This window comes from Nyctereutes procyonoides, unplaced genomic scaffold (assembly GCF_905146905.1).
Source record: "Nyctereutes procyonoides isolate TBG_1078 unplaced genomic scaffold, NYPRO_anot_genome, whole genome shotgun sequence".
Classification (NCBI taxonomy): Eukaryota; Metazoa; Chordata; class Mammalia; order Carnivora; family Canidae; genus Nyctereutes; species Nyctereutes procyonoides.
Window position 1 is genome coordinate 28,014,847 of NW_026575042.1, and position 14,017 is coordinate 28,028,863.

The window sequence follows — 14,017 nt, forward strand, 5'->3', positions numbered from 1 at the left end:
AGGTGGTTAAACACTACTTTTGGCTCAGGTCATGATCTCAGGGTCCTGGGCTCGAACTCTGTCTGAGTCTGGCTCCCTGCTCAATGGAGAGTCTGCTTCTCCCTCTCTCCCTCCCCCAACTCATGCTCTCCTTCTCTCTTTCTCCCTCTCAAATAAACAAAACCTTTTAAAAAAAATTCCTTTCTCAGGAATCTCTTACACTGTTGATGGGAATGCGAGCTGGTGCAGTCACTCTGGAAAACAGTGTAAGTTTCCTCAAAAAAAAAGTTTCCTCAAAAAATTGAAACTAGAGCTGCTCTATGACCCAGCAATTGTACTACTACTACTACTAGGTATCACCCCAGAGATACAAATGTAGTGATCTGAAGGGGCACCTGCACCCTAATGTTTATAGCAGGAATTTCCACAATAGCCAAACTATGGAAAGAGTTCAGATGTCCATCGACAGATAAATGGATTACTAAGATGTGGTATTATATATACAGTGGAATACTACTTAGCCATAAAAAAACAAAATCTTGCTAAATGGATTACTAAAATGTGGTATTATATATACAGTGGAATACTACTTAGCCATAAAAAACCAAAATCTTGCTATTTGCAATGACATGGATGGAACTAGAGGGTATTATGCTAAGCAAAATAACTCAGAGAAAGACAATTATCATATGATCTTACTCATGTATAGAATTTAAGAAAAAAAAACAAGATCATAGGGGAAGGGAGAGAAAAAATAAAACAAGATGAAATCAGAGAGGGAGACAAACCATAAGAGACTCTTAATCATAGGAAACAAACCGTGGGTTGTTGGAGGGGAGGGGAGGTGGAGGGATGGGGTAATTGGGTGATAACATTGAGGAGGGCACATGATGTAATGAGCACTGGGTGTTACATAAGACTGATGAATCACTACCTCTACCTCTGAAACAAATTATATATTATATTTTAACTGAATTTAAATAAAAAAGAAAAAAATTTAAAAATTACTTTTTCAAGATTGATTTTCCACAAACCTACTATAGCTTTCAATATATAGATTTTGTTCTTTTTCCTTCCTATTCTGCAACAATCATTTTACTTAAGGATAAAATTATCTTCTTTTATTCCCTTTACCAAAAATGCATCTCTATTCATCATACCTTCTCTTATTGAAAACATATTCTCTACGTTTCATGTACAGTCATTTCTTAAATCCTTATTATTTCTAGTAGCTTTGCAAAACGAAAAGAAACACACATAAGAAAAAACACAAAAAACTTCTCCAAACCACTTTTCTTTTGCTGATGATTTCAACTTTATTAGTTCATGCATTATTTTCTCAATTTCAAAATGTACAAATCTTACCTAGGCAAGAATGCAAGGCAATTGTTATCGAGTAATTACAGACTTACTCTTACAGGACAACATAATTGCCTACATAATTGTTAAATGAATATAAACTCCTGTGTCATATAGTTAAAATAAACCATATCCCTTTTGGAAATTACAAGATGAGATTCACTTGTGTCTGTAGGCTCATTCTGACACAGCTCAATTAGAGTTGTTCTACTGGGAATAATAGAACAGGTAAGGGCAACAAGATCCCCACATTATGGCTAAAGAAGATTGCTCCATGTTGAGTAGTCAGAAAAAAGACTTGAAAAATGAGTCAACAACTTCTAAACTGATGGCAACACTATAAATATCCAGGAAGCCACAAACAGGATTCCCAGCCTGGTCATGGTTATAAGAAATGGGAAAGTTCTTGTAAACAAAGATTGCTAACTGGCTACAAATCTGCAAAGAGAAGGTAACAAAACTACCACAGAGTGATCATAGCCTGGGCTTGGGGAGTCACCACCGTGCATGTATTGGACAGAAATGGTGATTGTTGTTGTATTGGCCTCTTCAGGTGGTTGCACAGACCCTTTTATTACTCAGTTTATTGTTTTACAAGAGCAGTGGCTTTCAAACATGTTGAGTCATTCCATGGCAGGAAATATGGCATATGCTGTGGGGCAGCACATACTTACATGTATAAAACCATATGAGTAACTGAAAGAAAAGTTTAATGAACTGACACATGTTTCTTATGTTCAGTATTTGCCATGTATGTACTCGGTTTTGCCTTCTGTGAATTTATTCTCTTTTATTTATATCTTATATATATCTTATATATTATAAGATATATTATAAGATATATATGATACAAATAAACCTATAATAATTCAATCTATGAATTATAGATAAAGTGAAGATATATATTATCCATTTATCTGTATGGATATAGAATATATATATTTTTCAGTTTAAATAAATATTAATCAAAATTCACCAATGGTCTGTGACCACAGTTGGAAAAAGGAGAAGTTACAATAAATCCTTCCATCGTAGGAGAGAGCTCTCATGGGTGTTCCACTGCTTCTCATCTTCCAAAAGGATGCTTGCTGCTTTGCCTGTATTTCCTTAGCACCAATGCACACAGTTTGCATGGTTAATTTGTGGTTATTATTCTAAGTGTTCTGAGTTTCACTTTGGTTCATTTTATATTCTCAGCTCTTCTTCCAACCTCTTCAATTATTTGACAATTCAAGTTGCTTTCTCTTGAAAACTAGAGAGCGAGGGTGCCTGTGTGGCCCAGTTCGTTAAGAGTTCAACTCTTGGTTTCTGCTCAGGTCATGATCCTGATGCCCTGGTCCTGGGATCCTGCCTGCCTCAGTCCCTCCAGCTCTCTGCTCAGCAGGAAGCCTGCTTCTCCCTCTCCCTCTGCCTGCTGTTCCTCCTGCTTGTGCTTTCTGCTCTGTCAAATAAATAAATAAAATCTATAAAAAAATTAGCTCACAATGTGAACTATCATAGATAAGCATTCTATAGATTAGCCAATTTATAAGAACATTTCAAAATTGTTAGAAGTATATTCTTTCTTACATTAAATTTTTTCAGTGTGGCATAAAGCATGTTTATAAATAGACCCAAATGTGTGTTTTTGTCTCTGTATGAAAATTAAAAAGCTGAAAGCAGATAAACTTATGTTTAACATTTAGTTTGTCTTATTTGGAAATGATTTAGATATTCAATGACTATCCATTATTCAGTTTAACTTAGCATGAACTTCGATCTTATTTATATTTACTTAAATTACTTGTTTTTAACAATTATGCTTGGATTAGATCTCTAAATAATTTATTATCATCTTAAGCTCTTTTGCTTGTTGACAAATTTTGAAGAAATGCCTGCTTTATTAAGCCAATAAATTTAAATTAGCTTTTATTTATTGAGGATTATCCTAGATCAAGTGAACTTGAAAAATATTTGGGTCAGTTTCTGTGTTTCTGAGAGTATACTCAATTTATATAAATATTTAATTTTTTTGAGCCAATTAAATAGATCTTTATAATCTAATCTTGGCAATACCATCTGGAGGTAGAAAAATATCCCATATCCACAATATACACACATAGACATATGTAACATACAGATAGACACAGAGATCTTATAACTATTGTTTTAAAATTTTTAGTCATTTCTCAGGTAGAAACCTGAAAAAAAAATAGTTGAATTCAAATTGTGTTTCTGACAGATGGACCAAGTTAAGTAAGGTCACCTGCTCAGATGGCCAGTTTTTTACTATAGATTTTTATGCTTCAGGGGTCCTTTTAGAACTAATTTTGAAGTCATTTGGTCTTTTAGAAGCCTCTGCATACCAACCAAAGGATGACTTCCCTTGTCTCAAAGAGGTTTGGGACTTCTCTTTTAAGAGTTCCACTTAAGAGGAACCTATCTAAAACAGAGATTCCCCAGGATGGCCGTTGTGATTCTACATTATTAAAAAGTTCACCCAGGGGCACCTGGATGGCTCAGCTGTTGAGCATCTGCCTTCGGCTCAGGTTGTGATCCTGGGGTCCTGGGATCGAGTCCTGCATCAGGCTCCCTGCATGGAATCTGCTTCTCCCTCTGCCTTTGTCTCTGCCTCTCTCTCTGTGTCTCTCATGAATAAATAAATAAATATCTTTTAAAAAAAGTTAAACCATTTTTCCAGAAAGGCCCAACATCCTGGTCCAAGAACCAGATAGAATCAATCTTGCCTTTGGATATATCCTAAAATGTCCTAACAATTGTTCTAAAACCTCTAGAATCATGTGTTTTTCCTGATTTTGAACAGGATGGGTGAGTTACCCATCAACAAACAAACACGGAAACAAGAAAGCGAAACAGAAACAGAAGACAAGTGTGTGCAATACAGTTGGAGAACTCAGAATGTAGAGAGTGGAGCTCAGACCCAAGAGAGACTCCCCCTCAAGCTCCAGAGACAGGAAAAGGCTGTGAGCTCTGTGGGCTCTCTGGCTGCCAGCTCTTGGTTGCTCACTGGCATTGGAGTTGTTGAAAGTCTTTCATGGATCCCACCTCTAACTCCATGAAGTGTCAAAAGTTCAAAACAGTCAACACAAAACCAATGAATCAGTGGTAATTCGCAAAACTTTACACCACAAAGAGACAATTTGCAAAAAGACAGTTTGCAAAACAGGAGGACTCAAACCAGAACATGGAATGCGTCTCAGGGGTATACCGCTCTAAGAAGCTTATATAGTGAGAAAGCAGTAACTGTTTATTCCTCACAAAGATTGGTTACAATATTACAATTTTCAGTTGTTGCCTCTTATCAATTTTAAGAAACAGCTCAAATTCACTTGTAATTTCTAGAGACATAAGCAAGAAGTGATCCAGGTCAAGTTAGCCTCCTAAAATAAGCCAAATTAAGCTTTTCTGCATGACTAAACTTGTTCTGTTTGCTCAGGGAACCTTCAAGGCTAGGCTTTATCTGTCCTGGATTTTAACAAAGCCCAGACTGTGGCCCCACCTAAAACACAGAGTCCAGCTAATGGCACCATCTAGTCACAGAGCACAGCCTAAGATTCCACCAGACCAAGAGCAATTGCAGAGCCTGTCCCACAGCACTGCCCAGTCGCAGAGTCCATGGACACTGTCCTGCCAGGGAACACAGCCTATGAGCTTGCTGGACCAGAGGTGATTACAGAGCCCAGCTAGTGGCTCTACAAAAATGGAAACACAACATAGTCAAACTTCTGGTTTGTAGCAAAAGCATTTATAAGGTGAAAGTTTAGTAATATCAATGCACACATTAAGAAAAAAAGAAAGATCTCAATTAAATAACCTAACTTTACATCCCAGGAACTAGAAAAGGAAGGGAAACTTAGCCCAAAGTTAGCACAAAGAAGAAAATAAAGATTAGAGCAGAAATCAATGGAACAGAGAATAGGAAAACAGTAGAAAAGACTAACAAAAATAGGAGTTGATTCTTTGAAGAGAGAAACAAAATTTGCAAAACTTGAGCTAGAATCACCAAGAAGAAAAGAGATAAGACTCAAATAATGAAATTATGAGTGAAATTATAAATGAAAGAAGAGACATCACAACTAAAACCACAGAAATACAGAGGATAACAAGAGACTACTATGAATAAATATGCCAACAATTGGATAACCCAGGAGAGATGGATAAATCCCTAGAAACAAAAAACCTACCAAGACTAAATCAAGGAGAAATAGAAAATACAGAGAATGGACCAATGGGTACAGATACTGAATTAATAATCAAAAACCTCCCAACACTGAAAAGTGTAGGACCAGATGGCTTCACCGGTGAATTGTATCAAACACGTAGAGAAGAATTCTCAGACTTTTCTGAAAAATTGAAGAGGTGGGACCACCCCCTAACTCATTTTAGAAGGCTAGTATTAACCTGAGACCAAGGCCAGATAAGGACACTATGAGAAAACTATAAGCCACTGTATCTGATGAACAGATATGCAAAATTCTTTCTTTTAAAAAAGTTTTTATTTAAATTCCAGTTATTTAACATACAGCATAATATCAGTTTCAGGTATACAATTTAGTGATTCAACACTTACATATACTATACCTAGTGCTCTTCACAAGAGCAAGATTCTTAACAAAATACTAGCAAACTGAATTCAATGGCACATTGAAAGGATCATATGCCATGATCAAGTGGGATTCATCCCTGGGATGCAAGGATGATTTAACAAATACAAATACAACAAATCTACTAATGTCTCACATTAGTAGAATGAAAGATAAAAGTCTTATGATTATTTCAATAGGTATAGATATTTGACAAAATTTAACATCTTTACTAATAAGACAAACCTCTCCACAAATTGGGTAGAACAAACATGCCTCAACCATAACAAAGGCAAAATATGACAAGTATGACATATCATACTCGATGGTGAAAGGCTGGAGGTTTTTCTTCTAAGATCAAGAACAAGACAAGGGGACCCACTATTACCATCCTATTCAACATTGTTGGAGTAGGTAATCAAGAGAACATGACTGCCAATTGACCCTCAAGTTGGACTTAGGCATTCAGAAGCTCCTCACCTCTAGCTGGTCCTTGGTATGTATGCTGTACCTACCATTCCCATATTAGTAATTGTCCAAAGACATCACCTCAAGAGAATAAGGTGTTGTTGAGACCATCTAGACAACATATGTGACTGAACCTCATTAAGGCCTCTACATAAACTTTTAAGATTCTGGTGGGCAGGTGTGGAGATCTACATATCTTGCAACCACACAGGAAGAACCTCATGAGTAATTTCCCTTGCTTATTAAACCTGCCACCTACCAGTCTGGAGTGGCTTGCCTCTTTTCTTGGTTTCTCCTTGCACTCTGTATATAGGGGCCACTTTGTGAACCAGGAGACATAGTACTATAAGTCCTATTGCCAGAGCAATCAAACAAGAAAAGAAATATAGTCATCTAAATTAGAAAAGAAGTAAAATTGTCTTTGCATAAGATGTGATCTTATATATAGAAAATCCTGAAGACTACCAAAAAACTTAGGATTAATGAAAAAATTCAGCAAAATGCATGATACAAAATAAACATGCAAAAATCAGTTGCATTTATATATACTAACAATAAACTATCAGGAAAAGAAAAGATCCCATTTGAATAGTATCAAAAACTATAAAATACTTGGAATAAATTTAACCAAGAAAGTGAGGGATATGTATGCTGAAAACTAGAAGACATTAATGAAAGAAATTGAAGAAGACACAAATAAGTGGAAAGATACTTGTGTTTATGGATTGGAAGTTCAATATTACAATATCCATACTACCCAAAACACCTACAGATACAATGCAATCTCTATCAAGAGTCAAATGGCATTTTTCACAGAAATATTTTTAAAAACCCTAAAATTCATATGGGAATGATCAAAGACCCAAATAATCAAAGCAATCCTGAGAAAGAAGAACTAAGCTGAAAGCATTATATTCCTTGATTTCAAACTACTCTAGAAAGCTGTAGTGATCAAAACAGTCTGGTACTGACATAAAAACAGATACATAGACTAATGGAACAGAATAGAATCCCTGGAAATAAACTCATTCATATATGGTCAATTAATTTACAACAAAGGAACCAAGAATATTCAATGGTAAGAAGGGAAGTCTTCCTAATAAATGGTATCTGGAAAACAGAACAGCTATTTACAAAGGAATGAAACTGGATCCCTGTCTTTCACCACTGAGAAAAATTAATTCCAAATGGATTGAAGACTTAAAAATACAAGACTGCAAATCATAAAACTTCTAGAAGAGAGCAAAAGGGAAAGAGCCTCCTTGGCACTGGTCTTGTCAATGATTTTTTGTATATTACACCAAAAGCTCAGGCAATGAAAGCAAAAATAAATAATCAGGGCTCCATCAAACTAAAAAGTTTTTCTGTATACAGCAAAAGAAATCAACAAAATGAAAAGGCAACCTATGGAATGGGAGAAAATATTTGCAAACCTATCTGATAAGGAATTTATATCTAAAATATACAAGGTACTCATACAACCTGATAGCTCCCCCCGCCAAACACCCTGCAAATAATCTAGTTAAAAAATGGACAAAGGACTTGAATAGACATTCTCCCAAAAAAGATGTACAAATGGCCAACAGGTGCATGAAGAGATGCTCAACATTATCAGTGAAATGCAAATCAAAAACCACACCTCACATTTGTTAGAATAGCTATTACCCAAAAGATAATAGATAACAAATGTTGGTGAGAATGTGGAGAAAAAAACTGCTGTACACTGTTGGTGGGAATGTAAATTGGTGCAGCCACTATGGAAAACGGTATAGAGGTTTCTCAAAAAATTAAAAATAGAACTACTATATGTTCCAGCAATTCCACTCCAGATATGTATCCAAAGGAAATGAAATCACTATTGTGAAGAGCTATCTGCAACTTCATGTTCGTTGCAGCATTGTTTACAGTATCAAAGATATGGAAACAACATGTAATTGACAGATAAACGGATAAAGAAATGTGATACATACACACACACACACACACGGATATTATTTACTCATAAAAGAAGATAATCTTGTTATTTGCAACATGGGTGAATCTGGAGGGTATTACAATAAATTACGTAAGTTAGATGGAGAGTGCATATGTTGAACAATCTCACTTATATGTAGAATCTAAAATAACCACATTCATAGAGGCAGAGCAGAAGAGTAGTCTTCAGGGTGGTAGGGGGAGGTATGTGTGAAGGTAGTTGAAGGATATGTACTTCCAGTTATAAGATGAATAAATTTGGGGTATGATTACATCAGTAGTTACATTAACTACAGTATAGTATGGTTACTATAGTTAACAATACTGTGTTGTATTCTTTAGAGTTGCCAAGAATATAAATCTTAAAAGTTCTCAGCACACACACACCCCCACCCCCACCCCCCAGGTAATGTATTTGTTAACTAACTCATTGTGATAATCATTTTGCAATATATGCATATATCAAATAATCACCTGTATACCTTAGACAATGAAATTTGTCAATTATATCTCAATAAATTGGAAAAAAAGACAATTGAAAATTATGGAACATACTATTTGGGGGAAGACGGGTATTAGAATATTACACGGCATAACCCAATAGATAGCAGTTTGGCAATACTTATAAAATCTTAAAATAAACATACCTTTGACATAGTCATTCCACCTCTACAAAATTAAGCTATAGATATATGCATATATTTATGAAATAGTGTATATGCAAAGTTACAATATTTATAGTGTTTATTAAGTGCCTGCTGTGTGCCAGGAACTAGAGATATAATGACAACAAGACAGAAATCCCTATTCTTTTATAATGATGAGCAAGACAGACAGAAGTCCTTATTCTCTTAGATTCCAAGCTCTAGGGAGAGAAAGCTAATAAAAATAAATGAACAAGACATGCGTCCCTATCTCACTTGCTGCTGCTCCACCATTTTAGTGCCAAGACATGCAGAGTGGGGACCTGAGCTAAAGAGGAAACCAGAGTGGAGCCAAGCCAAGAGATGTAGGCTGGAGTGAAGCTGCACATGGATGGCCTCTCAGGATATCTTCTTCGAGGCTCTAGCACCTACAGGAAAATAAGGCAACTGAGTCAAGCCTGGGCTGGGTTCAGCCCAGTCTCACTTTCCAAATATACATCCAACCTGAGGAAGGATATATACACAGCTCTGGATATTTATTGATTCCTGAATCAGCATGGTTTTTTAGAGAGGACTTCCTTTCATCCCTGAGTTAATTTCCTGTTCTTGAAAAACATTACTGAAATATAGAGTAGGGAGTTAAATTCTCTCCTCCATAGATAGCCTGTACTAATTGATGGAAAGTTTAACATCATTAAAATAGCAATCCTGGGGGTGCCTCCGTGGCTCAGTTGGCTAAGCATTCAACTCTTAATTTCAGCTCAGGTTATGATCGATCCTCACATCAGGCTCCATGCTCAGCAGGGAGTCTGGTGGAGATTCTTCCTCTCCCTCACCTCCTACTCATGGTTTCTCATGCTCTCTTTCTTTCTCTCTCTAAAATGAATAAATAGGGCAGCCCAGGTCACTCAGTGGTTTAGCGCCGCCTTCAGCTCAGGGTGTGGTCCTGGAGACCGGGGATTGAGTCTCATGTCAGGCTCCCTGCATGGAATGGAGTCTGCTTCTCCCTCTGCCTGTGTCTGTCTGTGCCTCTCTCTCTGTGTGTGTCTCTCATGAATAAATAAATAAAATCTTTTTTAAAAAAGAATAAATCTTTTTAAAAATGGCCACAGTGCACAAATTTATCTACATGTTCAATCCAATCTCTATAAAAATCCCAGCTGCCTTTTTTTGCATGAATTCACAAGGGGATCCTAAAAATCATTTAGAAATACGTGGGGCTCAGAACAGCCAAAACAACTTTGAAAAAAAAACAAAGTCACAGGACTCACATTTCCTGACTCCGAAACTTCCTACAAATGTAGAATAGTCAAGACTGTGTGGTATTGGCATAAGAATAGACATACAGATATAAATGAAATAGAATTGAAATTCCAAAAATAAACCCATTTACTTATGGTAAATTTGTTCTTGATTTGCATACCAAGACAACTCAATGGTAAAAGCAAAGTCCTTTCAACAAATGGTGCTAGGACAATTGAATATCTACATAAAGAAGCATGGAATCATATCCCTACTTCATACCACATACAAAATTAATTCAAAATGATTTGAAGACCTAAATGTAAGCTTAAACTATAAAACTCTTAGAAGAAAACATCAGAGTAAATCTTCATGACTGTGAAGTAGGTAATGGTGATTTATTTATTTATTTTTTTAAAGATTTTGTTTCAGAGAGCACAAGCATGGGTGGGGCGGGCGGGGCAAGGGGAGAAGCAGACTCCCCACTGAGCAGGTAGTCCAATGCAGGACTCGATTCCAAGACCCTGGGATCATGACCTGAGCTGAAGGCAGACATTTAACCGACTGAGCTACCCAGATACCCAGTAATGGTTATTTAGCTATAACACCAAAAACACTAGAAACAAAGGAAAAAAATATATAAATTGGACTTAATCAAATTTAAAAATTATTTGTGACTTAAGGATACCCTTAAGAAAGTGAAAATAAAATCCACAGAGTGGGAGGCACATATTTGCAAATCATATATCTAATAACTATCTAGTATCCAGTATATATATAATGAACTCTTATTACACACTAATAAAAGATGAGTAACCCAGTTAAAAATTGGCAAAGTATTTGAATGGGTATTTCTCTAAACAAAATATAGAAATGGCCAATAAATAAATGAAAAATGCTCAATGTCGTTCATCATTAGGGAAATGCCAATCAAAACCACAGTAAGATACCCATTTATACCCACTAGAATAATAAAAAAAAAAAAAACACAGAAAATAACAAGTGTTGGTGAAAATGTAGAGAAAGAGGAAACTTTACTCACTGCTGGTGGGAATGCAAAATGATGCAACCATTTAGGAAAGCAATTCGGCAGTTTCTCAAAATGTTAAACATAAAGCTACCATAAGACCAAAAATTCCACTCCTAGGAATCTACTCAAAGTATTTCCTCAAGAAATGAAAACATGTATCCACACAAAAACGTGTACACAAATGTTCATAGCAGCAATATTCATAATAGTAGAAACAAGTTTCCAACAACAGAACAGACTTTTTAAATGTTGTATATCATCCATGCAATAGAATATTAGCCATAAAAAAGAATGAAGCACTGGTACATGTCACAACATAGATAAATCTTGAAAACATTATGTTAAATGAACATTTTCAAACACAAAAGGCCATATTTTATGTGTTTTCATTTGTATTAATGTCCAGAACAGGCAAATCTATAGAGAAGACAGTAGATCAGTGTTTTCCAGAGTCAGTGGGAGGGAAAAATTGGGGAGTAACCACTAACTGGTATGGGGTTTCTTTTGGGGTCATGAAAATGTTCTATAATTAGTGACAAAGGATACAAATTCTGTGATACTAAAACATATTGAACACTTCAAAAGAATAAACCTTAGAATATGCAAATTATATCTCAATACAAAAATTAACGAATAAGTGAAATATGTGGCATGTTAGAACATGATGAATATAGATTTAAAAGTCATTATTGGCACGAGTCAGCTACTAACTACGGAGGAGCATTGTTAGTGGCCATCCGTAGCAAAATAAGGGTTTAGTCTAAATGATTTATTGAGTCTCTTCCAAATCTAGCTTCCAATGACTCTCTCAATCTTCATAATCAAGAAGTTCAAAAGAACTGCTGGAAAAGTCAACTCTAGAAAAAACCCCAGCCTTTACATCTTTCGTATCTCACTTAAGGCAGCTCTATTTTTGCATATTGGGCATTAATCTCTGTTCCTGTTTATAAAAAGTGACTACGAATCGATGGAATCTCTAAAAGACTATAATATCCCCCGAAGATTTCTGATTGATTGTGAGCTGCATGGAGAGAAATGCTGAGCTAAAGTAATTTGTAAAACTGAGTATCTCTGTAAGTTCAAGAACAATTTTCGTAAGGGTTTCATGAAGAAAGAGAAATGGGTAGCTGTTGGCTTTTTTGAGCCAAGGTGTGAACATGCATTGTCATGTTCATTGTTGACATAAAAGTCAATGAACATAGCCATTGTTGACATAAAAGTAAAAGGTAAAGGGGGTGCCTGGGTGACTCAGTTCAGGTCATGCTCTCTTGGGTCATGGGAATCGAGCTTAGCATCGGGCTTCATGCTCATCGAGAAGTCAGCTTGAATATTCTCTCTCTGCCTCTTCCCCAACACACACACTTTCTCTCCAAAATAAATAGATATATCTTGGGGCAGCCTGGGTGGCTCAGCGGTTTAGTGCTGCCTTCAGTCCAGGGCCTGATCCTGGAGACCCAGGATCGAGTCCTGCGTCGGGCTCTCTGCATGGAGCCTGCTTCTCCCTCTGCCTGTGTCTCTCTCTCTGTGTCTCTCATGAATAAATAAATAAAATAGATAAATCTTTTTAAAAAAGTAAATTATACGTGATTTGTAAGGACACAGACCTCGTATGAGGCATACGTACAGTGGTTAAGAGTTGGGCTCTCACAGCAACTTCTTGCAAGATACATCTATGAAGGCAAGGGAAACAAAAGCAAAAATGAACTATTGGGACTTAAGGTAAAAAGCTTCTGCACAGCAAAAGAAACAGTCAACAAAACTAAAAGACAACCTACAGAATGGGAGAAGATATTTGCAAATGACATATAAGATAAATGGCTAGTACCCAAAATCTATAAAGAACTTATTAAACTCAACAGCAAAGAAACAATCCAATCATGAAATGGGAAAAAGACAAAACAGAAAAGACAAAAGACACGAACAGAAATTTCACCAAAGAAGACATACACATGGCCAACAAGCACATGAGAAAATGCTCCGCATCACTGGCCATCAGGGAAATACAAATCAAAACCAAATGAGATACCACCTCACACCAGTGAGAATGGTGAACATTAACAAGACAGGAAACCACAAATGTTGGAGAGGATGTGGAGAAAAGGGAACCCTCTTGCGTTGTTGGTGGGAATGTGAACTGGTGCAGCCACTCTGGAAAACTGTGTGGAGGTTCCTCAAAGAATTAAAAATAGACCTACCCTATGACCCAGCAATTGCACTGCTGGGGATTTACCCCAAAGATACAGATGCAGTGAAACACCGAGACACCTGCACCCCAATGTTTCTAGCAGCCATGTCCACAACAGCCAAACTGTGGAAGGATCCTTGGTGTCCATCGAAAGATGAATGGATAAAGAAGATGTGGTCTATGTATACAATGGAATATTAGCCATTAGAAACGACAAATACCCACCATTTGCTTCGATGTGGATGGAACTGGAGGGTATTATGCTGAGTGAAGTAAGTCAATCAGAGAAGGACAAACATTATATGGTTTCATTCATTCGGGGAATATAAAAAATAGTGAAAGGGATTATAGGGGAAAGAAGAGAAAATGAGTGGGAAATATCAGTGAGGGTGACAAACCATGAGAAACTCCTAATTCTGGGAAACGAACAAGGGGTAATGGAAAGGGAGGTGGGGGGGATGGGGTGACTGGGTGACGGGCACTGAAGGGGGAGGCACTTGATGGGATGAGCACTGGGTGTCATTCTATATGTTGGCAAATCGAACTCCAATAA

At 36.6% G+C, this 14,017-nt stretch overlaps 1 protein-coding gene across 1 annotated transcript in view; it reads left to right on the forward strand.

Moving 5' to 3' along the window:
• The window catches only part of COL6A5 (collagen type VI alpha 5 chain), a 123,904-nt gene that overhangs the window by 21,151 nt on the left and 88,736 nt on the right, over window positions 1–14,017 (forward strand). The window lies entirely within an intron of this gene.